Source organism: Callithrix jacchus, chromosome 5 (genome assembly GCF_049354715.1).
Source record: "Callithrix jacchus isolate 240 chromosome 5, calJac240_pri, whole genome shotgun sequence".
Lineage (NCBI taxonomy): Eukaryota > Metazoa > Chordata > Mammalia > Primates > Cebidae > Callithrix > Callithrix jacchus.
The window spans coordinates 125,009,332-125,036,775 of NC_133506.1; the positions used below are offsets into that span (position 1 = coordinate 125,009,332).

A 27,444-nucleotide genomic window follows, 5' to 3' on the forward strand; every position below is an offset into this window, starting at 1 on the left:
AGCAGTTTGGAGATTGCTCAAATAACTTGTAACAGAATTACCATTCAACCCAGAAACATCTTTACTAGGTATGTATCCAATGGAAAATAAATTGTTCTACAAAAGTGACACATGCACTTGTATGTTCATGGCAGTGCCATTCACAATGGCAAAGACTTGAAATCAACCCACATGCCCATCAACAGTGGTATGGATGAAGAAAACTTGGTATATATACACCATGGTACTACACAGTCATAAAAAAAAGAATGAATCATGTCCTTTGCAGCAACATGGATGCAGCTGGAGGTCATTATCCTAAATGAATTCACACAGGAACAGGAAACCAAATACTGCATATTCTCACTTACAACTGGCGGCTAATCATTTAGTACACATAGACATAAAGATGGGAATGATAGACACTGTCACTACTACAGAGGGGGAGGCAAAGAGGAGCGTGTGGGCTGAAAAAGTACCTACTAGGTACTATGTTTATGACTTGAATGATGGGATTATCCATACCCAAAATCTCAGCATTACACAATATATTCAAGTAACAAACTAGCCTCCAAATCTAAAATAAAAGTTAAAATTCAAAGATCAGATGGTTGTAGATGTGTGGTGTTGCTTCTGAGGCCTCTGTTCTGTTCCATTGGTCTATGTCTCTGTTTTGGTACCAGTACCATGCTGTTTTGATTACTGTTGCCTCGTAGTATAGTTTGAAGTCTAGCAGTATGATGCCTCCACCTTTGTTCTCTTTGCTTAGCATTGTCTTGGCTATGCGGGCTCTCTTTTGGTTCCACATGAAGTTTAAAGTGATTTTGTCCAGTTCTGTGAAGAAGGTCATTGGTAGTTTGATGGGGATAGCATTGAATCTATAAATTACTTTGAGCAGTATGGCGATTTTCACGATACTGATTCTTCCTAACTATGAGCATGGAATGTTTTTCCACCTGTTTGTGTTTCTCTTATTTCATTTAGCAGTGATTTGTAGTTCTCCTTAAAGAGGTCCTTTGCATACTTTGTTAGTTGTATTCCTAGGTATTTTATTCTCTTTGTAGAAATTCTGAATGGGAGTTCACTCTTGATTTGGCTCTCTGTTTGTCTGTTATTGGTGTATAGGAATGCTTGTGATTTCTGCACATTTATTTTGTATCCTGAGACTTTGCTGAAGTTGCTTATCAACTAAAGGAGATTTTGGGCTGAGACAATGAGGTCTTCTAAATATGCAATCATTTCATCTGCAAAGAGGCATTTTGACTTTCTCCTTTCCTAACTGAATACTCTTTATTTCCTTTTCTTGCCTGATTGCTCTGGCTAGAACTTACAATACTATATTGAATAGGACTGGTGAGAGAGGGCATCCTTATCTAGTGCCAGATTTCAAAGCGAATGCTTCCAGTTTTTGCCCATTCAGTATGATATTGGCTGTGGGTTTGTTGAAAATTGGCTAGCAAAGCAGAAACTGGACCCCTTCTTGACAACTTACACTAAAATTAACTCCAGATGGATTAAGGATTTAAATGTAAGACCTAAAACCATAAAAACCCTAGAAGAAAACCTAGACAACACCACTTAGGACATAGGCATAGGCAAGGACTTCATGACTAAAACACCAAAAACAATGACAACAAAAGCCAAAATAGACAAATGGGATCTAATTAAACTTCAGAGCTTCTGCACAGCAAAAGAAACTATCATTAGAGTTAACTGGCAACCAACAGAATGGGAAAAAATTTTTGCAATCTACCCATCTGACAAAGGGCTAATATCCAGAATCTACAAAAAACTAAAACAAATTTACAAGAAAAAAGAAACAAACCCATCCAAAAGTGGGCAAAGGATATGAACAGACACTTTTCAAATGAAGACTTTTATGCATCCAACAAACATGAAAAAATGCTCATCATCACTGGTCATTAGAGAAATGCAAATCAAAACCACACTGATATACCATCTCACACCAGTTAGAATGGCAATCATTAAAAAATCTGGAGACAATAGATGCTGGAGAGGATGTGGAGAAATAGGAACACTCTTACACTATTGGTGGGAGTGTAAATTAGTTCAGCCATTGTGGAAGACAGTCTGGTGATTACCGAAGGACCTAGAATTAGAAATTCCATTTGATCCAGCAAACCCATTACTGGGTATATAACCAAAGGACTATAAATCATTCTATTATAAAGACAAATGCACACGTATGTTCATTGCAGCACCTTTTACAATAGCAAAGACCTGGAACCAACCCAAATGCCCATCAATGATAGACTGGACAAAGAAAATGTGGCATGTACACACCATGGAATACTACGCACCATAAAAAACGATGAGTTTGTGTCCTTTGTAGGGACATGGATGAATCTGGAAACCATCATTCTCAGAAAACTGACACAAGAACAGAAAATCAAACACCATATGTTCTTGCTCATAGGTGGGTGTTGAACAATGAGAACATGTGGACACAGTGAGGGGAGCAACACACACTGGGATCCGTTGAAGGGGTCTAGGGGAGGGACGGGAGGAGGGATAACATGGGGAAAAATGCCAGGTATAGGTGATGGAGGGATGGAGGCAGCAAACCACTTTGCCATGAATGTATGTGTGCAACAATCCTGTATGATCTGTACATATACTCCAGAACCTAAAGTACAATTTAAAAAAAAGAAAATTAAAAGATAACCCAGAGTTGGGGAAAGTATTTGCAAATATTTTATGTAATAAAAATCTAGTATCCAGAATATATAAAGAACTCTTACAATTCAATAATAAAAACAAACCCAATTGAAGCTGAGCAAAGGGGCCGGGCGTGGTGGCTCAAGCCTGTAATCCCAGTACCTTGGGAGGCCGAGGAGGGTGGATTACAAGGTCAAGAGATTGAGACCATCCTGGTCAACATGGTGAAACCCCATTTCTACTAAAAAATACAAAAATTAGCTGGGTGTGGTGGCACACGCCTGTAGTCCCAGCTACTCGGGAGGCTGAGGCAGGAGAATTGCTTGAACCCAGGAGACGGAGCTTGCAGTGAGCTGAGATTGTGCCACTGCACTCCAGCCTGGCACCTGGCAACAGAGTGAGACTCTGTCTCCAAAATAAATAAATAAATAAATAAATAAATAAATAAATAAATAAATAAATAAATAGCTGAGCAAAGAATTTGAATAGATATTTCTTTTTTTTAATAGTCCTTTGGGTATATACCCAGTAATGGGATTGCTGGGTCAAATGGAATTTCTATTTCTAGATCCTTGAGAAATCGCCATACTGTCTTCCACAATGGTTGCACTAATTTACACTCCTACCAACGTGAAAAAGTGTCTTAAAAACTACACATGTGTTATCTTACCTCACAGTCTGCTGTCTTTGATTGAAATGAGACTCTTCTTTACAGATTCATACAGAGGTATTCCACAGAGATGCTTTGCTGCTTTTTTGGACAAGCAGCTTATGGCAGATGTAGATTTACACACATAGTTTTGCTTCATCAGCAATTTCCATGGAGGAGTAAGAGATACAAATCAGGAGCCCAGACTGAAGGCAGAGCATTAGAATTCAGGATGGTCTCCCTGCCAGTGAAACTACAGGGATTTTTTAACTGTCATCGCCAAAGGTGACTGACTGTCTTTCTTCTCTCTTTAACTGACCTGAATACCAAATTTTGAATTTCTGGTTCCAGTTGATATTGATCCTGATTAGGCATACTCTTTGTGCAGTCTATAATAGGACATTATAGATATCAGATTTTTTTATTGATCCTCTTTTATGTGCTTACTGGCCATTTGTGTATCTTTTCCATGGAAATATCTATTCCAATAGAGCATTTAAATAGATATTCAATAGAAATATCTGTTCAAATAGAGAGTGAGACCCTGTCTCAAAAAATAAGAAAGGAGCAACAATATTATCAACAATACACACATCTGTATGGTGCTAGAGAGATGTAAGTGCTCTTTGATCAACAGAGGTCAATTTACTAAGAGGAGGAATGAAAGACAAAGGGAAGGAAATTAATAGCCCCTATGCCTTATGAAGGGAAGAAACAGAACTACTTAACCTTCTTCTGAGTGAGAGGAGAGTAGCATTTCAGTCAAAAGAACTAGATTCTACTCCTGTCTCCTCCACTCTGAGTCTCAGTTGCTTATACTGATAATAATATATAGAAATGTTAAGAGACACCTTTCACTGAGCTTTGACTGATGCCTGGCACTCTGGCATGGGCTTTATGCAGGTGATCTCCTTTAATGAGGGATGGTTTTACCCTCTGGAAGGAAATCCTGAGATGATCTAAGTGCATGCATGCATCAGTATCTGGCACATATTAGAATCCCCATGAATATGTATTCTCTCACAAGGGTCAGCTTTCAAATCAGCACTTTGTTCTCTTATTTCCTCTGATGGGAGCCCTTGGAATTAATTTCTCTAAGAAAACTACTCATAATTACCATAGAGTTAAAGAATGAGAGAATAAAGCTCTTATTCTGTCATTGTAATAGAAGTACAGAGACATAAACCAAGGACTGTGATAACACAGAACACCTGTGCCTACCTTTCCTGCCGAGCAGCCTGAGGGAAAAGCCTCAGGATCTCTTCATGGAGGGACTCCACTTGTGCCAGGTTCTTTACCTTCATTTCCAGCAGGTAAACTTTGCCGAATTTGCTTTTCAGGTGTTGGATGGAACTGATACATCTGAAGGTAAGAGAAGGATAAGGTCAAGCAAGAAAACAGAAAAATGTATGACTTGTGATGTTCACCTTCTGGAGGCCGGGGTAAGGCCACGTAGAGATGGGAGCAACCATGCTAGCTCCTCACCACGGGTAGACTGGTGCAGGGAAATAAACTTCCTTTATAGCACACAACCTGGAGGGCTGAGTGCAGGTTTTGACAGATGCTCACCTCAGCCTTCCCAACACCATCATGGCCACTTGGTCACACACCGTCTCGGCCTCTGCCATGTAGTGGGTGGTCAGGAGGGCGCCCCTCTCTATGTTTCTAAAGGTGGCCCGAATTGCCTGCCTAAAGTTAAGTCAAGGGAAAAGGTAAACTCATGGGAACGCTCAAGGTATTTGGATTTTTTAAAAGAAGTTTCCACTGACGCACAGATGAAACATGTAGCGAATTCATACTAGACAAAGAAGGAGTGTGTGTAGGGATGACAGGCATGGAAATAACCAAACTATTGGTTAGAGTATATAATTCAGAACATAGAAAATGATATTGGGTAAAATGCTGTTTATAAAAATACTGAGTTCAGGAATATTTATGAGAATGCAGTGGGAAGAAATAAAATTAGGAAAATTTATTAAAAAGATTGATAATAATGACATATATCCTATAGGTACAAAATGACAGACTCAGAAGTTTCCTAAAACAACTAAAAATATGTCGAAGACTTAGAACGTTTCATTTTTTCTCCATAAGATTTGTATATCAGGTGATGTTGCAGAAAGATTTAAAGCTTAATTATAGACTGATGTGACTGTATGAAAATGTTTCATGTAGGCACAGACACAAAAATTATTTGAGCAAATATTAGGATGAGATAATATAACTTTTTCATCTCAACAAAAGCTGGTTGTGATTTGAAGTCAGATCATTTTTTTCCTAAAATATTGCTTTTCCTGATATTGTGGGAGTCTTTCCCTTTCTCAGTAAATGATTTTGCAGGCCAATTGTCACAGGATCGATACACTCACCGAGAGGTTGCTCATGATAGCAGCTCACCACATTTGCTGCTGCCTCTCTGGGTCCATTCCAGTCAATGGCTCATCCAGCAGCACCACTGACGGGTTCCTCAGGATGCTCAGCACGAAGCACAGCTGCAATGGGAGGAACAGCCCTTCTGGTTCCCATCTATGGCACTTGCAGAGCAACACCAAGCCCTGCCCGTACCTTTCTCTTTATTCCCTCTGACAAGGTCTTCACGGGAGCCTTCAGCTGGTCCTGCAGCTTGAGTGCATCCACTTACCTGAAGGACACAGAGTCAATTCACATGACCCAACACTGGCGAATGTACATGGGAGAAAAAGCAAATCAGGAGAAACACAACGATGGAGAAGATGTTTAAGAGTAGTCAGAGTGGTCATAAATTTAAGCCATCCATGGTATGTTATGAACCTTTCATGGTCATCAACTCATATTGTCAATGATGTCTTTCCATATTAAAAATAATCAGGCTGGGCTGGATGCAGTGGCTCAGGCCTCTAATCCCAGCACTTTGGGAGGCCAAGGCAGGCGAATCATAAGGTCAAGAGATGGAGACTAACCTGGCCAACATGGTGAAACCCTGACTCTACTAAAGTACCAAAATTAGCAAGGTATGGTGGCACATGCCTGTAGTCCCAGCTACTCAGGAGGCTGAGGCAGGAAAATTGCTTGAACCCAGGAAATGAAGGTTACAGTAAGCCAAGATCACACCATTGCTCTCCAGCCTGCTGACAGAGCGAGACTCCGTCTCAAAAATATCAAACATAAGTAAATACAAATCAGGCTGGGCACGATCATTCCCACCTGTAATCCAGCACTTTGGGAGGCCAAGGTGGGTAGATTACCTGAGATCAAGAAGATCAGCCTGGCCAACATGCAGAAACCCCATCTCTACAAAAATACAAAAATTAGCCAGGCATGATGGCAGATGCCTGTAATTCCAGCTACTCGGGAGGCCGAGGCATGAGAATCACTTGAACCCAAGAGGCAGAGCTTGCAGTAAGCACTCCAGCCTGAGTGGCAGAGCCAGAATCTGTCAAAAAAAAAAAAAAAAGAATAATCAATAACCTTTTTTCTCTCCAGGCTCAAAGTGAGAGAAAACAACACTGAATGGAGTTCTAGATGACCAAATTTTCTCCCACAAGCATGGGGTCATCAGTCAGAACACTCCTGTCTTCATTTTGTGTGTATGCCATTACCATAACATCCCCTCAGCAAAGAAGGGGAGTGCTCCCAGCCCCAGGTACCCTGTGATGGTGATTGTCACGTCCCCTTTCCTGAGCCCTTTCATGGCGGCGTACACCTCCAGGTGCTGCCTCACTGTCAGGTTGGCACAGCGTGTTCTCGAGGGCAGTACCCCAGAAAGCCCAGGGTGTTGCCTCCGCTGCTCCCTTTCAAAATCACCTGCACGAAATAAGTTAATTCTCAGATTCTATCCCAAATATTACATATATATATATGTGCATGTGAGCATGTACTTCAGTGATGCCCTTCTCTTTACACACACAGGTGCTAAGTCCACAAATGCAAATAAGCAATCACTTAGTTCTGTGGAAAAGATAGTAAAAACCCACTTTAAAAGTCAGACACTCCTCTGTTGTCCATTGCGGTTTAGACTTTATTACCAATTCCATCACCATGATTGAATTCAAGATTGCTTATTTGAGTGTCTTTGACTTGGCTTCATTCATTGATCCAAACATTCAAAGGAATAGATTCTTGTGGAGAATTCTGTTTTGCCAGTGATAGTTATAATTATAGGTTTTATCTTGCAATAAGACAGTGGTTCTCAGCCAGGGGAATCTTCTTCCCAGGGGATATTCAACAATATCTGGAGATACATTTGGTTGTCACAATTCATGTGTGTATGCTTTGGGGAAACAGTGTTACTGGCAACTAGTAAGTAAAGGCCAAGGGTGCTCCCAAACATCCTACCATGCACAGAACAGCTCCCCACAACAAAAGCTCTCAAGACCATAATGTCAAGATGGACAAATACTGAACTAAGTAATAAACAATATACAGTGCCCTTAGCACTGTATCTGGCCCATAGGAACCCATATATACACCATAGCATTTATTATTTTTTATGAGCCAGGCTATGCTTTATAATAAGAACAACATCTAACGTGTCCTCAGTGCTTGCTATGTGCCAGAATCGAAGCATATGGTATAATTTTAATTACATTATCCTATCTGCAGAACCCCTGTATGTGTGAGGTGTTAGTTTTATCACTGATGTTTTACATACAGAAAACGAACACAAGCATAGATTATGAAACTTGTACAAGGTCACAACAAGGTAAACCTGGGACTTGAAGCTGGGATCTACCTTCAGAATCCAAGTCCTTGACCTTGATGCTATGTTGTCTCCCCCAGTACAAAGAGGGAGAGAACTAGTTAACCTTGCTCCATAGAGCTTTCATTGCAGAGAAGGAAACAGAAAATATAAGTAATAAGTAAATATATAAGTGAACAAATTATAGCCTCTGCTTGTGTTGTTAAGGAAATAGATGTGCTAAAGAATAACAGGGAGGATTTAATTTAGCCAACAGTGTAGTCAGGAAAAGGCATTTTGGTGAGATAAACTTTTAAGTGGTGTGAGGGAGACAGCCAAGCACGTGAGGAGCCAACGGAAGGGCATTCTTGCCACAGAAGATCAAACCAAGAGATCCCACAGTGAGAAAAAATATTTGATGAAGAACATTTCTGAGTTCTACCTCCTCAAAGTCTTAGAGAGCCACAGCATTTGCTGTTCTCATTCTTTCCATCTGGATATCGTTCTCCTCTCCTTCAGGTTCTTCTGGGTTTCTTGAAGAAATTCTGAAATCAAAACAGAGTGATAATTATAAACTTCTCGTTAAAAATCTTGTGTCAAAATTAATGAATTTTTCCTATACTGCTACCAATTTTTTGAGTAGATTCATTCTGAGCACCACATCCTCTCTATTCTTCTACTTGCACCATCTGCTTTTCAAACAGCCTAGTTTCCATCAATGAGCCCAGTGGCGATACCCTTATATCATCTTTGCTTTTTAATGGAAGCTTAATCCTCCTTGTCTATGGTGACAGTTTTCTTTCAAAGAAGAAAGTCATACAGACCCTCTGGCAAAGGATTTTGAAGCAGAGTTGCATGAAGAAAGGAATCTAGAAACTGTAGTTTTGACAACAGATATTTTGGAACTCTGAGGTCTTTGTGAGAACCACATGTCCAAAGATTTGGAATCAAGATGTGTTCCAGAAAATCCAGGATACTCAATCACCAGACCAATGTCTGATCAGTTACTGACCACAGTCATTTCTTGGGAATGTGTGACGGAATCACTCTTTCCTCCCTACTACAGATGTAGTTCTTGTTTTCATCATCCCACCGTTGATTCCTCCTCATTCTTTTATTTCTCCCTTGTGCCATGCTCTGACATTTCTGTTGTCCATTGGTTTCCTAAAACATGGCTGTCATCTTGTCCCCCTTCTCTGCTACCACAAACGTTAGACTTAAGCTTGGTTTGTATTTTGTATGGTAGGCCAAGTGTTCAAGACACATTGGTGTCTTGGTTTCCCGTTATGTAATCTGCAAAATCTTCCCTATTCTTTTCTGTTTTAAGACTCTTCAATATCTAGCCTTACTTTCGTTTTTCATTATCGCCCAACACAAGCCTACAAGGGAGCTTCTGCTCCCTTCATCTCATCCTTGGTCTTATTGCACAGACTACTCTTCCTTTCTGGGTTGGCTTAACTTTTCCAATGCTTATCGATATTTAACTACTATTTTAGAGATTCTGCCTCTTACGTATAACTTTCTTCTACAGTTAAATTATGGTCTTCCTTAATTTTCCAGTGTCTGATGTGTGCTAGTGTGGTTTTCTCTCTAGCTCGTAAGCTCAGTATAAATTCCTATTCTATGGGTTATAAATTTTGTATGTCACAGTCTTTAAAAACCATCCTGTGAAGTGCCTCTTACCTAATTAATTCAGGGTATTTTAAAAGTCCTTAAAGAATGACTATCAAAATGAAACTTGAAATTCAATTTGATTTAATCAACCTGAATACAGGATCCTTTCTCATTGATTTCTTCCTGCAGGTCATTTCCAGGCATCACAGAATGAAAAGGAAAATGAGAAAATGAAGGCAAGGCTAGGGAAAAAGAAAGACAATCAAACTTAGTATAGCTATAAATTCAATGATTTCAATATTGGAATTGATTTAAGGAGTTTGATTATATAAAAATTCAATTTGATAACATTAATTTTTACAAGGCTGAAAGACAATTTATGTAATACTCTTTGAAACTGTCAAAGTTAGCTCCACTGCTATTCAGAGAGAGCCTAACAGAAATATAGTAGTAGCAAGTGAAACCAGTACTACCCATGACAGATGATTGTTGTAAAGATAGGAGTCCAGGGCCAGGCGCCTTGGCTCACACCTGTAATACCAGCACTCTGGGAGGCCGAGGTGGGTGGATCACCTGAGGCTGGGAGTTTGAGACCAGCCTGACCAACATGGAGAAACCCTGTCTCCGCTAAAAATACAAAATTAGCCAGCCATGGTGGTGCATGCCCATAATCCCAGCTACTTGGGAGGTTGAGGCAGGAGAATCACTTGAACCTGGGAAGTGGAGGTTGCAGTGAGCCAAGATCACATCATTGCACTCTAGCCTGGACAACAAGAGCAAAACTCTGTCTCAAAAAAAAAAAAAAAAAAAAAGATCGGGGTCCAGGTCAAAAGCCATCGTGTGTGTGTGTGTGTGCATGCGTGCGTGCACATGTGTTTGTACACATGCTCGTGTCTGTTTTGCTTCAAATGCTTACAATGTCCAAACTTTCTTTATTTGATGCAGTTCAGAGAAACTCAAAACATACGAAGGTTGTGTTCCCTTATGAAGAATGTTGAAAAAAATGTCTTCTTACTATTAGCAGTGCCAGGAATACAATGTCAGATTCTGAAGCTCCTAAATAATCCATGGAGTCAGGAGAAATTGGTAAAATGAACAGTTAGTATATTCAGGTGAACCTTCCCTATTCTATGTCCTTACAACCATTCTACCTGATGCTCCTTTGGGTATCATGTAAAAGTTAATTTCAAACTGTGGAGTATATCTTCTTTACTTCCAATGGGTCTAAGAAATAGTCCTCTAGTTGACTCCATTTAAAAACTCTTTAGGTTGGAATAAGCGAGACTTCCTTTAAAATGCTGTCCTATTCTTATTGTCTTGATGTAAGTCATATTTTTCATTATCACACTGTGAAAACTAATGAGTGGATTCTGCTATTGTGACTACTATAAGTCACATTTTGCAGTGATTGTCATAACACAAGGTCTTGAAAACATGACATGGACTATTTTAAACAGTAAAGCATGAAGGCAATTAAAATTTTAAATCTAAAATTGAGTCTATATAAGGAGATTCATTAGAAAAAAGCTGGGATGCAGATAATTCTGGAAAGGAGAGTACATATGGAAGGAAGCAGGAAAGGGAATGATAGTGAGGACTGTGAGAGAGCTTGATATTTTCTATTCATCAACTTATTTAATATATATTCACAGAATGTATACCATATGGCTGGCTTCATGTTGGTCATACCTATAAACTTAAGCTGTAGGGGAAGAGGAAATGAAGGAAATAAATAAGCAAATAAATATAGTGATAGCTACCTAAGTAAAGTTGTGTATGTGTTAAGAAGGATTCAGGGTTGTATTACAACCTTTCAAAGAGAAATGAATTGTAATCTAGGGTCAGGTCAGAGAAGGTTCCCTTCTGAAGTCATCAGTTAGGGTATGGACAGTGAATAGAATGTATCTAGGTGACAGGTCAGAAAGCATGGTGGACACAGAGAATAGCAGGAGCCAAAACCCTCCATGGAAAGAGGCTGATGTTCTGGGAAACTGGAAAGAAGCCAGTGTGGCTGGAGTATGGTTAGCAAGGTGACAGTGAGATCAGATTAAGGGAGAAAGATACACCTGGGTCCAGATCACTCATAGCTTTCAGACTATGGCAAGAATTTTATTCCTGCTCCTTGGTATGATGAAAAACAACTGAAGGCTTTAGACAGAGAATTAACCTGGTCAGCTTTGTGTTTCTAAGGTATTATTCTGTCACTCTGGATGAGAAATAGAAAAGATTAATATGGATTTACAGGGTGGCTGTTGTGCTCATCCAGAAGAGAGATGATGATGGCTCTGGCTGGTGTATTGTAGGAGAAATGGAGGAAAACAGAAAGATTCCAGGAATATTTCAGAAGTATACTCCGTGACTTCACCATTAATCCGCTATGAAGATGAGAGAAAAAGAAAGACATTGACATTGTGGGGTTGCCAGTTAAATTTGAATTTTACATAAATAACCTTTTGAGTATAAGCATGTCCCATGCAATATCTGGTAAATGTTTATACTACAAAAAAGTATTGTTTATCTGATATTTAAGTTTAACTGGGTATCTGTAATTTTATTTGCTTAACTCTGGCAATCCTAACAAAAATAGTTCCTAGGTTTCAGTCAAGAGTAAAGGAATGAAAGGTGATCTATTATTTATAGAGATGAGTAAAAATGAAGTAAGTAAAAATTAGAGAAAAATATTCCTGTGCTGGTGATGTTTATTCCCAGTTGACAGGAGATGATTAACAATGACAAAAAAGCAAAGGTTCAGATAATGATAAGTACTATACGTAGATTTTTAAGATAAGCTCACATAATACCGATGGAAAATCTATTTCAGACTGGATAAGCAGAGAAGGGGTCTTGGCTGAAACATTTTTGCTGAGATCTGAATTATAAGAAGCCAGCTGTAGAAAGGACAGAAGAAAGAGCAGTCCAGCCAGAAGAAATGGCCAACGTAAAGGCCCAGATGATACTGGCATATCTGAAAAACCAGAAGGAAAAGTGGGATAGTTGGAGGAGAATACAATGAGGAAAGGTAGGACATAAACAAGAGACAAATGAGTCAGGGAATGTTCTGCCAGACACCATAAAGAATTAGAATTTCATCCTAGCTGCAAGAGAAACTGCTGGGGTTGTTAAGGTAATGAGATGATCTAATTTAAACTTCTAAAAGTTTGCTCTGATTGTATGAAAGGAATTTATTACAAGTAAGGAAACCAATGGGTAGCTATTGCAGTGGTTTAGGCAAGGAATGATGACGACTTAGACCAGGAAGAAAATAATGAAGAGGGAGAGAAATTGATGGATTTGAAGTAGAACTTTAAACAATTTCCAATAGATGAAATAAAAGAGATAAAAGAAAGAGACAATGAGAATGCCAAAATTTTATGCTAGAGCAACTGTAGATAATAGTGCCATTTACTGAAACAGGAAAGTCATGAGTTGAGCCTATCTGGTTAGGAAAATAAAAAGTTTTATTTTGCCTATGTGTGAAATATCTATTACTCAGCTAGATGGCGATATCATATAGACTACTATATATATAGAAGTCAAGAACTCTGGAACTAGCTGAATAGGGCCTTAGGACTAAACCCTGGACATTTAGACATCAAGGACTAACATTTATGGGAAAGTTACTATATAACAAGTATGGTTCTAAGTGATTCATTGGTATTATTTCACCGCATCCTCACAGAAACCTATTTCAAATAGATGTGATTAGTATCCCATTTTATAGGTGATAAAAGTGAGGCATGGAGTAACTAAGTAACTTTTGAGATTTGTGCAGTTTCACAATGGAAGGATTGAGATTTGAACTCAGTTTACCCCCCAAAAAGTGTGAGAAAGAGTGACAAGAGCAGGAGGAAGAAGACGGTGAATGTGTGATGAGAGTAAAGGAAAAATAGTATTTTGTATTTCTCATGGGAGAAGTCACTAAAAATACAGTTTAAGGACATAATAAATAAAAAGTAAGTCAAACCCTTCAGAAATATGTCCTGAGCAGCAGTGGATGATAAGGACATAAAGACATAGGAAAGTGGCAGATAAACTCTGTCACAGGCTTCCTGAATTTTATTTTATTTTTTAAATCACAAAAATCGAGCTTTAAAGGGACAATATTTTCCAACAACAAGTCAAAGTGCTGTGGTGAGTGGTCAGGGCTTTAATACTGAGTAGATTTACTACCATCTGGAAAGCAGAAACCACCACTGAGAGATGAGATGTGATTACGTCTGTGGGTAAGTCTTATGAGTAAAATTTTAAGTGAGATACAGTCGAAAGTTGTAATTCCCTGTTAGCAGATGATATCTAAGCTGTCCTTCCTGAGGCTCACATTTGTTTAAGAAAGATAGCATTTTCTTCATATTTGGCAATTATTATTAAAGTGCTTGATTATTCATTGCATCAAGTATAAAAATTAGATTTACCACTTGCGTGTAAATCTATAATCGTAAGGGTGGGGGAAGGGTTCTCTAGATATAAGAAGCATGTGAAGACTTTAACTCTTCTTACTTTGTAGTCACCAGTGCTGCTCATTGCAATGCACGGAGTGAAACAGGCTGCCACCAGTATCCAGAAGAAGGTGTTACTTAGGTACCCATACTCATAATCCATACGCTCCTGAAATCATGTGGAATATGGTGAGCTGATGGCAATTGGGCATCTGTTTCATCTGTACTTCCTTAACTAAATCACTCAAATAAATGAATTGGGCTGATCACTCAAAGCACTTCTCAAGGTCCTATGTGCAACTTCTTACCCACATTCATTTTCAATCCTGTGTTTGCAGCAACTAGGACCTTCTGAACATGTAGCCTGATTTACTTATGAAGAAGCAAATTCAACCAAGTGATATGAATTGGGTAAGGCCACGCAGTTAATAACTTGTTATGGTTATAATCTTACATGCATCGCTTATATACATCAAGGCTGGTGTTTTAAGAGACAATAGAGAGTGTGGACTGTCAATGGAAGGGCTGAAAGAAAAATGGATGGTCAGCACACCCTCCATGTAAGGCATTACATTAGAAAAATCAAAACCCTATACATATTAAAGAAGATTTTAAGTTTTGCTATAAACCTTAATTTTTAAAAAAATTAAATTTTTAATTTTTGTGGGTATATAGTAGCTATGTACCTAGTCTATGTTTGTGGTATACATGAGATGTTTTGATAAAGGCATGCAATGTGAAGTAAGCACATCACAGAGAATGGGGTATCTATCCCCTCAAGCATTTATTCTTTGCGTTACAATCCAATTATACTCTTTTAGTTAATTTAAAATGTAAAATTAAACTATTATTGATTAAAGTCACTCTGTTGTGCTATAAAATACTAGGCCTTATTCACTCTTCACGTAACAATTTTTTGTACCTATTAACCGTTCACACTCTCACTCCCCACTCCCTTTCCTAGCCTCTGGTAACCATTGTTTGACTATGTCCATGAGTTCAACTGTTTTGCTTTTCAGATTCCATAAATAAATGAGAACATGTGATGTTTGTCTTTCTGTGCCTGGCTTATTTTATCTAACATAATGACCTCCACTTCTATCCATGTTGCTGCAAATGACAGGATCTCATTCTTTTTCATAGCTGAATAGTACTCCATTGGAGTATATGCACCTCACTTTCTTTATCCATTCATCTGTTGATGGACACTTAGGTTTCTTCCAAATCTTGGCTATTGTGAACATTGCCATAACCAACATGAGAGTGAAGATATCTTTTTGATAAACTTATTTTCTTCTCGGGGGCAGCAAAGGTGAGATTGATGGATTGTATGGTAGCACAAACTTTAATGTGATCTATCATCAGTTACCTCACTACATTGCAAGTCACCTGATATGATGAGTTTTGAAGTTTCTTTACTTCTCTGTTCTCTTACTCCCTTCTAAAACTTGGCACCCCTCTGAGATCTCACAGCATATAAAACTTGCTTGACTAAGATGTATAACTGTAGATAAGGCCCTGGGAGGGGAAGAAAGGGCACCAAAGACTATAATTCCCCATCTCATATCTTTGCCTATGGATACTGTTGTCAATTTTCCTGATTTGGAAGGCCTCTGAAGCGGGGGAAAATCACAATTCATCTTGACAGCCAGCTTCCTTACTCATGACTGGGCTCATAAATGGCATATTATGTCCATGTCAGATCATATTCCCCCACAGTGAGAGTTTGATATGGCTCAGCCTGATGGGGTCATTCCTAAGCTGAAAGACCCTTGATGCCTCCTGGGTAGTTTGGCCAGGTGAGGACTTGCCAGAGCAGCTGGATGGGAGCGCTTTAGGATACTCTGATAGATGATAAAAATTATTGAGAGAGGTCTGCCGCAAGGCCTGAGCTACAGTGAGCCTTGTGTTTTAGGATCAAGTAGAATAGGCTTACAGAATTGTAAGAGACAATGCCAGGAGCTGGGTGGGGAAACCAGCAGTGGCATATCAAATAGAGAGAACTTGTCTACATATTAAATCAAGGTCAGCTGGGCTGGTGGGTAGCAAATACTCTGTACTGAAGACATCTTTTTAAGGATGAGAATTCAGGTCACTTGTTGATTCTTGGGAACATCCTATTTTTTGTCATCCAGATAATTGACTTGTCTACTCAAATATAATAGATAATGAAACATAGTGACATCTCAGCGGGCTATGGTTTCCTCAGCTGTCTAATAATAACACAAGTTGAGAATCTCTAATCTGAAAATCTGAAATGCTCCAAAATTCAAAACGTTTTGAGTGCCAACATGACAGTATAAGTGGAAAATTCTATACCTGATCTTATGTGAAGGGTCACAGTCAAAACATAGGCACACAACACATAGTTTATTTAAAACATTGAATAAAATTATCTTCAGGCTATGTGTAAAAGGTGCATATGAAACATAAATGAATTTCATGTTTACATTTGGGTCCCATCCCCAAGATATCTCATTATGTAAATGCAAAATCTGAAAAAATCCAGAATCTGAAACATTTCTAGTCCCAAACATTTCAGATAAGGGATGCTCAATCTATAATAGAAATAGTAATAACTATCTCGAAGACCACTTGGGACATTTAAACATGCTAATACATATAAATCACATGGGAAATATCTGCTTTTGCCCTAGAGAGTTTCGAAGGAAGGAGGACTGCTGAAATGTGGCTCGAAAGAATAATGGTATGATGTGCTTAGGAAAAGATAGGGCAACCCCCTTTACACCTCAAACCTCTGTAGCTTTCAGGCAGCACGCAAGAAGCACTCAGCAGTTCTCATAGCTCTTTCTGAGGAAGTGTAGAGGTTAAAGCTGGGCAGAAGTTGCTGAATTGCCTGGAGGATGGACACATCAAACAATGAACAATGTAGACTGGAGAAAGTTTGATCGTACGGACTTTCCTGAAGCAGTCTAAAGAGAGTCTGCAACCCTGAGTGTGTCATCACCTACAGAAGGGTCTGGGGCCAAGCTAAATACTGTCCCAAGACAATTATATGGGTCACTTGGGCTGTGGTGACCACAAACATAGAAACTACTAGCAACAGATATAAATAGAGAATGCATGATATCTCCCCAGCACCATTCCCATAAGAAGAGCTCCATCTCTCCATCCTTCCATTCTGCCTCCAGCACAGCAGTGCTTTACTCAGAAGGGGGGAAAAGGGGATTGTTTTAGAGCTAGGACATCCTCCTTTCTCTATTCCAAGGTGTTAGACTGCAAAGGGGGTTGGAAGAGCAAATCACACCACCACCACCCACCACTTGCCATGCCCCCTTAGGCCACAATTTGATCCTGCAAAGTTTAAATTGAATACAAATTGAAGTTCAGGACTGCACCAGAATGATTCTTCATAATAAAAAGTGACAAAGAAGCTACAGAATATGCCCAGGGTGTCATTTAAACCAGACAAAGGGTGATGAAACATAACAAGATGAAAGAGGTGACCTGAAGACACAGAAGTGCACACGCACATCTCTACCCTGGATCTTCTGCCTCAGAGCATCTAAGCAGGCCTGAAAAATTATATTTTAAACAAGAACTGCCCTGGTTCACATTCACCCAGTCCGCAGATCTAATAAAGCTGAGCATTCTTTAATGGAAACTTCTTTTGATGCATGCCAAGACAAATAGTTTTAATAGCAATAATAATGAGACATACAATTTACTGAGCACCTGCAGTTATCCTGTGCTTATGTGCCTCATCACTTGTTCCTACAATAACTGGTCCAACTTAGCCAGGTGCTCACATTCTCTCATTTACTTCTGAAGAAACTTTTGTGATAAAGTCTTTAATCTTTTTTTTTTTGTAGATTGGTGAATTATAGCCTATAGAAGTCAAGATGCTTAAGAAGGCCACAGTCTGACGTTTAAGTCTGTCTCAACAATGTCCCACTACCTAGGGCCACAGATGGTGACAGATCTAGACCAAAAGCCATAATTAATTGTATTTGCTGTTGCTCCATTGACACCGAGTCATCTGAATAAGGTTATAATGTTGTGTAGTCATTTCTAAATAGTGTGTGTATGTGTATATATATACTACATATACAGTGATTTATATATATACATAATATTGCACACAGATATATATATATTATATACATATATGTACACAAGCTTATTTAAGAATAGGTTCACAAAAAGTAATATAATATTTTAGCATTTCAATAATTTTCTTGAAAACTTAGGATTGCTCAGTATAAGTGAGATGTAATTATACTTACTTTAAAAAATGTGCTTCTGTTAGTCTGAATGTGTTCTGAATAATTAAATATTCCAAGTACCCCATTGCTAATGACATCCAGGAGGACAGGAAAGCAATTCAGCCATTTTGTATTACATGCTATTGAAAATCTGTGATCCTTAAACACAACAAACACCAATTCTAAGTCTTCATAAAGCAAATACAAAATTTAATGAGTGAACGTGTTAGAAAATCATTCAAGTTATGGATAATATAAAAGGCCCGTGCACTGAATGTGATTAGTATCATTATCACTCATATTATTTGATTAATACTTGGTATACTTAAACAATCCAGTATTTTGGTTTCTACCCACCAGAACATCAACCGAGTGGCTATTTATGCCCAAACCTCACAAAACAAAATACTTCAAATGATATTTAGCAGCAACACTATGAAACGCCATAATACAATCTCAGTTTAACCTGGCTATAGACTTCATTTCAAAATGCAACACATTCATTTTATAAGTAAATAATGTTTGGATACTTGAGAAATAGGAAGCAGGCAGAAAGTTGTAATGAAAGCATAGGTTTTCACAAATTCTGTGCTTACTTGTAAAGTCTCTTTTAAAATAACGTGTGTGTGTGTGTGCGCGCATGCGAGCGCGTGTATAATGTGATTATATTTTCCTCAAAGAAAAATATAAGTAAATTATTCATATTGCCTAAAATGTGAGCAGGCTTTGAGGACACATTTTTGCAATTATAAATAAATCAAGTGTATTGTATTTAACCTAATTACCTAAAGCAACGTTTATTGATGTTAAAACTGTTTTGCAGAGTATATTGTAAAATAACGTAAGATATAATGGGGACTATCTTGAAGGTAATTTCTTACTTTATTGTTGGCATTGAATTTATTCCTGAAAATTAACTGTGACAAATCAAAAATGGCCACATATTATGACCTAACAGCTGTGATCTATACATTTAACATAATTATCACATCTTTTCCAGTTGCCTACTGTAGAGATCTCTGACTCTAATACTTACAGGGTCTAGGCAGGTGATATGAATGAGTGAAGCAGTATGCAGACACAGCAAACAGAAAAGCAAAGGCCAAGTCTACATTGCGAAGTTGTTCTCAGTTCCAACTGAGCATGAGGTTTAATTTAATTAATGAAATAAAATCCAATTGACAATAATTATCTAAATAAATTATTAATTATAGCAATGCATTCAACTTAATAAGAAATAAAATCAAATAAATTTCATTAGGTATTGTCTTGCTGGAGGCTATGGGGAAATAATTGTATTCTAGCTTCTTCTATAAAAATAAGAACTATCCCATTTTTTTGTGTGCAGTTGGCCTTTCATGTCAGTTGATATGAATTATTCAAATTATACACCCATGGTCCAACTTTAATGAAATGCAGCAACTGGGGTCCAGTATACGTTTTCATCACCTGACACAATGATAGCGCCATTATAAGATGGGTCATCTGTGCCATTTCTAGTTCCAAAGGCATCCACTTCTAAAGCTACGTTCTGTCACCTCAGCGAATGTAAAAAGTTATCATAGTGCAATCAAGTTAGAACTCAGAATACAGAAACCAACCCAGAACCGCACAGCTTCATGGAAACTGAACAACTGGCTCTTGAATGTTGACTGGGTAAACAATGAAATGAAGACAAAAATAAAGAAGTTCTTCGAAACCAATGAGAACGAAGACACAACATGCCAGAACCTCTGGGACATTTAAAGCAGTCTCTAGAGGAAAGTATATAGCAATAAGTGCCCATATGAGGAGAATGGAGAGATCCAAAATTGACACCCTATCGTCAAAATTGAAAGAGCTAGAGGAGCAAGATCAAAAAAACTCAAAACCCAGCAGAAGACAAGAAATAACTAAGATCAGAGCTGAACTGAAGGAGATTGAGACATGAAAAACCCTTCAAAAAATCAATAAATCCAAAAGCTGTTTTTTTGAAAAGATCAACAAAATGGACAGGCCACTAGCCAGATTGATAACAAAGAAAAGAGAGAACAACCAAATAGATGCAATAAAAAATGATAAAGGGGAAATCACCACAGATTCCACAGAAATTCAAACCATCATCAGAGAAAATTACAAACAACTCTATGCACATAAACTAGTAAACCTGGAAGAAATGGATAAATTCCTGGACTCCTGTGTCCTCCCAAGCCTAAACCAGGAGGAAGCTGAAACTATGAATAGACCAATAACAAGGTCAGAAGTCGAGGCAGCAATTAAGAGCCTACCACTCAAAAAAAGCCCAGGTCCAGACGGGTTCACAGCCGAATTCTACCAGACACACAAAGAGGAGCTGGTACCATTCCTTCTAAAACTATTTCAAACAATCCAAAAGAGGGAAGCCTTCCCAGATCATTTTACGAGACCAACATTATTCTGATACCAAAACCTGGCAGAGACCCAACAAGAAAAGAAAACTTCAGGCCAATATCCATGATGAACATAGATGCAAAAATCTTCAATAAAATATTGGCAAGCCGATTGCAACAGCACATCAAAAAACTTATTCATCATGATCAAGTAGGATTCATCCCGGGGATGCAAGGCTGGTTCAACATACGCAAGTCTATCAATGTAATTCACCACATAAACAGAACCAAAAACAAAAACCACATGTTTATCTCAATTGACGCAGAGAAGGCATTTGACAAAATTCAACAGCCCTTTATGCTAAAAACCCTCAATAAACTCGGTATCGATGGAACGTATCTCAAAGTAATAAAAGCTATTTATGACAAACCAACAGCCATTATCATACTGAATGGGCAAAAACTGGAAGCATTCCCTTTGAAATCTGGCACTAGACAAGGATGCCCTCTTTCACCACTCCTATTCAATATAGTACTGGAAGTCCTACCCAGAGCAATCAGGCAAGAAAAAGAAATAAAGGGTATTCAAATAGGAAAGGTGGAAGCCAAACTGTCTCTATTTGCAGACGACATGATAGTATACTAGAAGACCCCATGACCTCAGCCCAAAAACTCCTGAAACTGATAAGCAACTTCAGCAAAGTCTCAGGATATAAAATCAATGTGCAAAAATCACAAGCATTTGTCTACACCAATAACAGACTTAAAGAAAGCCAAATCAAGAACGAACTGCCATTCGCAATTGCTACAAAAAGAATAAAAACCTTGGAATACAACTCACAAGGAGTGTAAGGGACCTCTTCAAGGAGAACTACAAACCACTGCTCAATGAAATCAGAGAGGACACAAACAGATGGAGAAACATTCCATGTTCATGGTTAGGAAGAATTAATATCGTGAAAATGGCTATACTGCCCAAAGTAATTTACAGAATCAACGCTATCCCCATCAAGCTACCATTGACTTTCTTCACAGAACTAAAAAAAAACCACTATGAACTTCATATGGAACCAAAAGAGAGCCCGCATAGCCAAGTCAATTCTAAGCAAAAAGAACACAGCGGGGGGCATCACACTACCAGATTTCAAACTATACTACAAGGCTACAGTAATCAAAACAGCATGGTACTGGTACCAAAACAGAGATATAGACCAATGGAACAAAACAGAGGCACCGGAGGCAACACAACATATCTACAACCATACAATCTTTGATAAACCTGACAAAAACAAGCAATGGGGAAAGGAATCCCTGTTTAACAAATGGTGTTGGGAAAACTGGCTAGCCATGTGCAGAAAGCAGAAACTGGACCCCTTCCTGACACCTTACACTAAAATTAACTCCAGATGGATTGAAGACTTAAACATAAGACCTGGCACCATAAAAACCCTAGAAGGAAATCTAGGCAAAACTATCCAGGACATAGGAGTAGGCAAGGACGTCATGAACAAAACACCAAAAGCATTGGCAACAAAAGCCAACATAGACAAATGGGACCTGATGAAACTCCACAGCTTCTGCACGGCAAAAGAAACAGTCACTAGAGTGAATCGGCAACCAACAGAATGGGAAAAAATTTTTGCAGTTTACCCATCTGACAAAGGGCTGATATCCAGAATTTACAAAGAACTCAAACAGATTTACAGGAAAAAAAAACAAACAAGCCCATTCAAAAGTGGGCAAAGGATATGAACAGACACTTTACGAAAGAAGACATATATGAGGCCAACAGTCATATGAAAAAATGCTCATCATCACTGGTCATCAGAGAGATGCAAATCAAAACCATATTGAAATACCATCTCACGCCAGTTAGAATGGTGATCATTAAAAAATCTGGAGACAACAGATGCTGGAGAGGATGTGGAGAAAAAAGAACACTTTTACACTGTTGGTGGGAGTGTAAATTAGTTCAACCATTGTGGAAGACAGTGTGGCGATTCCTCAAAGCCTTAGAAATAGAAATTACATTTGACCCAGCAATCCCATTACTGGGTATATATCCAAAAGACTATAAATCGTTCTACTATAAGGACACATGTACACGAATGTTCATTGCAGCACTGTTTACAATAGCAAAGACCTGGAATCAACCCAAATGCCCACTGATAATAGACTGGATTGGAAAAATGTGGCACATATACACCATGGAATATTATGCAGCAATCAGAAATGATGAGTTTGTGTCATTTGTAGGGACATGGATGAATCTGGAGAACATCATCCTCAGCAAACTGACACAAGAACAGAAATTGAAATACCGCATATTCTCACTCATAGGCGGATGACGAAAAATGAGAACACATGGACACAGAAAGGGGAGTACTAATCACTGGGATCTACTGAGGGGAGAAGGGGAGGGCCAGTGGGAGGGGGAGGTGGGGAGGGATAGCCTGGGGAGAAATGCCAAACGTGGGTGAAGGGGACAAGGAAAGCAAAGCACACTGCCATGTGTGTACCTACGCAACTGTCTTGCATGTTCTGCTCATGTACCCCAAAACCTAAAATCCAATAAAAAATTTTTAAAAATTAAAAAAAAAGTTATCAATGCTTGACCCTACCATGAAGTCAAAGATTAAAGGAAGCAAAAATGAAATAAAACAATGGTCAAGTAACATTAAAAAATACATTACATCACACAAAGCATATCATACAAAAAGACTGTCTAAGGATTTTCTTAACAAGAAAGAATTGATGTTCTGGTACTAAAATCCAATCTAACATCGTAGGTATGACAAAGTTGCTTTATCTAGAGCCTAGAAATTTCATTATAATTTGTCTGAGTATAAAAATATGAATTGCTGTTAACATCATAATTCTTGAAGCTATTAATAGTCTGTATTTTTTTAATTTGAAACATTTTTTTCCATAGCCCAGCACAGTACAGATTTACAAAATGATACACAAAGACCTTAGAGATCAGTTAATGATTTACCTCCCTACCTCCTCTTTAGTTGCTTTGTGCAACAAACATTAAGGTTAAGTAAACTTGCAGAATGTAGATCTAAAACAAACTCTACAATGTTGTATTTTTCATTTTTAATTTATTTTCTGTTTGGCTTTATATGTGCTTTCTAAAACATACAGAATTTATTTTTTTCTTGACAGTTTATGTTTTTTGGGGGAAACCCTCAACAAAAACAACATTTAGAAGCTGCATTTCAGCCCCATGTTCATCTGTCTTATTGATGACCAGTAAATGAGTCAGAGGATCCTGTGGTTGGTGTCCTGGTGAGAGGAAGTAAGTATTTGGAGACAGTTCCCAAGAGTAACTTTTCTGATATAACTCATAAAATAGATGTACCAAAAGTTGAGGGATAAAGCTAATACCAAAAAGCAAATCCAGGCAGAAGAAAATGTACAAGAAAAAAATAATTTTAGCAACTTTTCTGGGTTTTTAAGTTTGAGGGGATAATGAATATACTAATAGAAATATATTATCATCAGTAACCAAACATTTGAATCATACTTTGCCCCATTTTCTTGTTTCTAAAATGAAGATGGGTCATATCTATCTATCTTTAGTCTTTTTCTCTCTCTCAAGTGCCAAGTAGGACACCTTGGCTTCAGGTTTATGAAGTCTGTGGATCATGACTCTTAAATCTCTCTTTCCAATCCCTATTTTATTGCCTTATTTCAGCCCTGCATTTCTTTCTTTTTCTACACTACTGAAACTTGGCATATTACTAACACCCATACATAATACACTCTGAATTTTATCCCATCCTGTTTCTAATTTCTGTAAATTACAGTATTTTCTCATTCCCCTGGGCTCCAGAGCTCAATCATTTTCCATCCATGTCTCCCACTTAAGTTTCTTCTCTAATACTTGGAAATTCCTATCTATCATAACATCCTTATTGCTTGCCTCCAAACCTTGTTCTTTCTTCCTCTTCTTAAGTGGGCTTTTATTAACTCCTTCTGACTCTTTTCAATATTGTTCTAAATGTTGGTTTTTATTATCTCCAAATTCTACAATTACCAAACAATTTTGCACCATTACCCAATTAAGCTTCTTAACATTTTGTTCAAATTATGTTGATTACATGTTAAAAATAAAAAAAAAATCTTTATGGTTCCTTATTATTCAAAAAATGCAAACTCTTTAGTTCTATGAATATATTTTTAAAATATTTCTACTTTTTCATATACTCTATGTTTCAGTTAACTCAGATTAACAGTTCTTTAGATTCCTCATGTATCCCCATACTCAGTACTACTCCCTCAGCCTGAATTTCTATCCTCCTCTCTCTTCTTAGCTAAAGTTCCATTTTTCTACACTAAATTCAAAACCTCCCTGAGCTTTTTCTCTGATGCCTCTATTTTGACATAATCTCCCTTCTACTAAATGCCATAGTTTACATGATTGTTTGCTATTTACTGTATGTCTAATCACCCTCAAGGGCAGACTGTCATGTCTGATTTATTTTGATGTATGTCACAATCACTTAATAATAGAGTGTTGCATAGAGGTGCTCACTAATATTGTTGGATGAATGAATGTTCTCAGTGAATGAGCGTTCCTGATGATGAGGTTGAAGCTCTAGGGTACATGTGAACCTTACAGTGGGCTCCAGACATGATCGTGAAGCCAAGGCAGACTGTCATGAAGCCTCAAGACTGTAACGTGGAAATCGTGCCTAAGTTTCCAGTCGTCCAACTACATTAACTCTCACCTGAGTTTCCAACCTGACATTCTGCCCTGTGGATTTCAGACTCGCCAGCCCCTGCAATTACATCATGAAATTTCTTAAAATAAGTATGTTTATATACATATATTCTATTGGTTCCATTTCCCTAGGGAATTCTGACAGCTACAGATTTTGATACTTTGGGGAAAGGAAATGAGGCCTTTAGGATGGGACCTAAGCAGTAATATCCACGTGTTTTTGAAGAACTACTTCAATCCAAAGGTAAGAAAATCTGTGTGAAATTTTATTTTGCTTTTGTTTTTTTATTGCATTTTAGGTTTTGGGGTACATGTGAAGAACATGCAAGATAGCTGCATAGGTACACACTTGGCAGTGTGATTTGCTGACTTCCTCCCCTTCACCTATATCTGGCATTTCTCCCCATGCTATCTCTCCCCAATTCCCCACCCCTCGCTGTCCCTCCCCTATTCCCCCCAATGGACCCCAGTGTGTAGTGCTCCCCTCCCTCTGTCCATGTGTTCTGATTGTTCAACACCCACCTATGAGTGAGAACATGGGGTATTTCATTTTCTGTTCCTGTGTCAGTTTGCTGAGAATGATAGTTTCCAGGTTCACCCATGTCCCTACAAAGGACACGAACTCATTGTTTTTAATGGCTGCATAATACTCCATGGTGTGTATGTGCCACATTTTCCCTGTCCAGTCTATCATCAATGGGCATTTGGGTTGGTTCCAGGTCTTTGCTATTGTAAAGAATGCTGCAATGAACATTCGTGTGCATGTGTCCTTATAGTAGAACGATTTATAGTCTTTTGGATATATATACCCGGTAATGGGATTGCTGGGTCAAATGGAATTTCTATTTCTAGGTCCTTGAGGAATCACCACACTGTCTTCCACAATGGTTGAACTAATTTACACTCCCACCAGCCGTGTAAAAGTGTTCCTACTTCTCCACATCCTCTCCAGTATCTGTTATCTCCAGATTTTTCAATGATTGCCATTCTAACTGGTGTGAGATGGTATCTCAATGTAGTTTTCATTTGCATTTCTCTAAGGGCAATCCCAACCTTTATCTTTTTAAATTAAATAACCACATGATTAAAAATAGTTTCTTTAATTTAAAAACAATTTCTTTGTTTAAAAGACAAGATGGCTGATCGCTAACATCTCGGGATTGCAGCTATCAGTGAAAGCGCAGAGAACTAGAGGACGCCACACTTTCAGACAAATTTTTGTCACTCACGGACCAGATTCCCAGCGGAGAAGCCCCACTGGTCTCCAGCGTGACTCTTGTGGCTGGCGCGGTGGCTCTTGGTGCAGAGTAAATGGGACTGGTTCCCCTTCTGACTGACGTTTGGAGCTCTGGGAAGGCAGAGTCGCCTGTCACGGACTCAGGAAGGAAGCCAGACTGGAGATTCCTGGGCAGAAGAGCATGATCAATCTTAATGCCTCTGTTTTGGCCAGTGCAGTGGGTTGCTCAGATTTGGGCCCTGGGAAACAATAAATTGGACGTCTACTCAGAAACCTAATTAGAAAGGCAGTAATTGTAAAGATGACAGATTGATAAATTTATAACAAAGGGAAGAAACCAGCCTAAAAAGGCTGAGAATACCCAAAATCAGAATGCCTCTCTCTCTACAGGGGATTACAGTTCCTCATCAGCAACGGAACAAGGCCTGATGGAGAAGGACTGTGTTCCATTAACAGAAGTAGGCTTCAGAAGGTGGATGATAAGAAACTTCTGGGAGTTAAAAGAACTTGTTCTAACCCAATGTAAAGAAACTAAGAACTTTGAAAAAAGGTTTGACGAAATGCTAACAAGAATAGACAATATAGAGAGGAATATAAATGAATTAACGAAGTTGAAAAACACAACACGAGAACTTCACAAAATGTGCACAAGTTTTGATAGCCGAATTGATCAAGCAGAAGAAAGGATATCAGAGCTTGAAGACCAACTTAATGAAATAAAATGAGAAGACAAGAATAGAGAAAAAAGGATAAAAAGGAATGAGCAAAGCCTCCAAGAAATATGGGACTATATGAAAAGACCTAATTTACATTTGATAGGTATACCTGAATATGATGAAGATAATGAATCCAAGCTGGAAAATACTCCTCAGGATATTATTCAGGAAAAG

General features: G+C 38.4%; 1 pseudogene; it reads right to left on the minus strand.

Annotated features, from left to right (window-relative positions):
- Positions 1-4,503: 4,503 nt before the first annotated feature.
- The window catches only part of LOC100400875 (ATP-binding cassette sub-family A member 9-like), a 49,360-nt pseudogene continuing 26,419 nt past the window's right edge, over positions 4,504-27,444 (minus strand).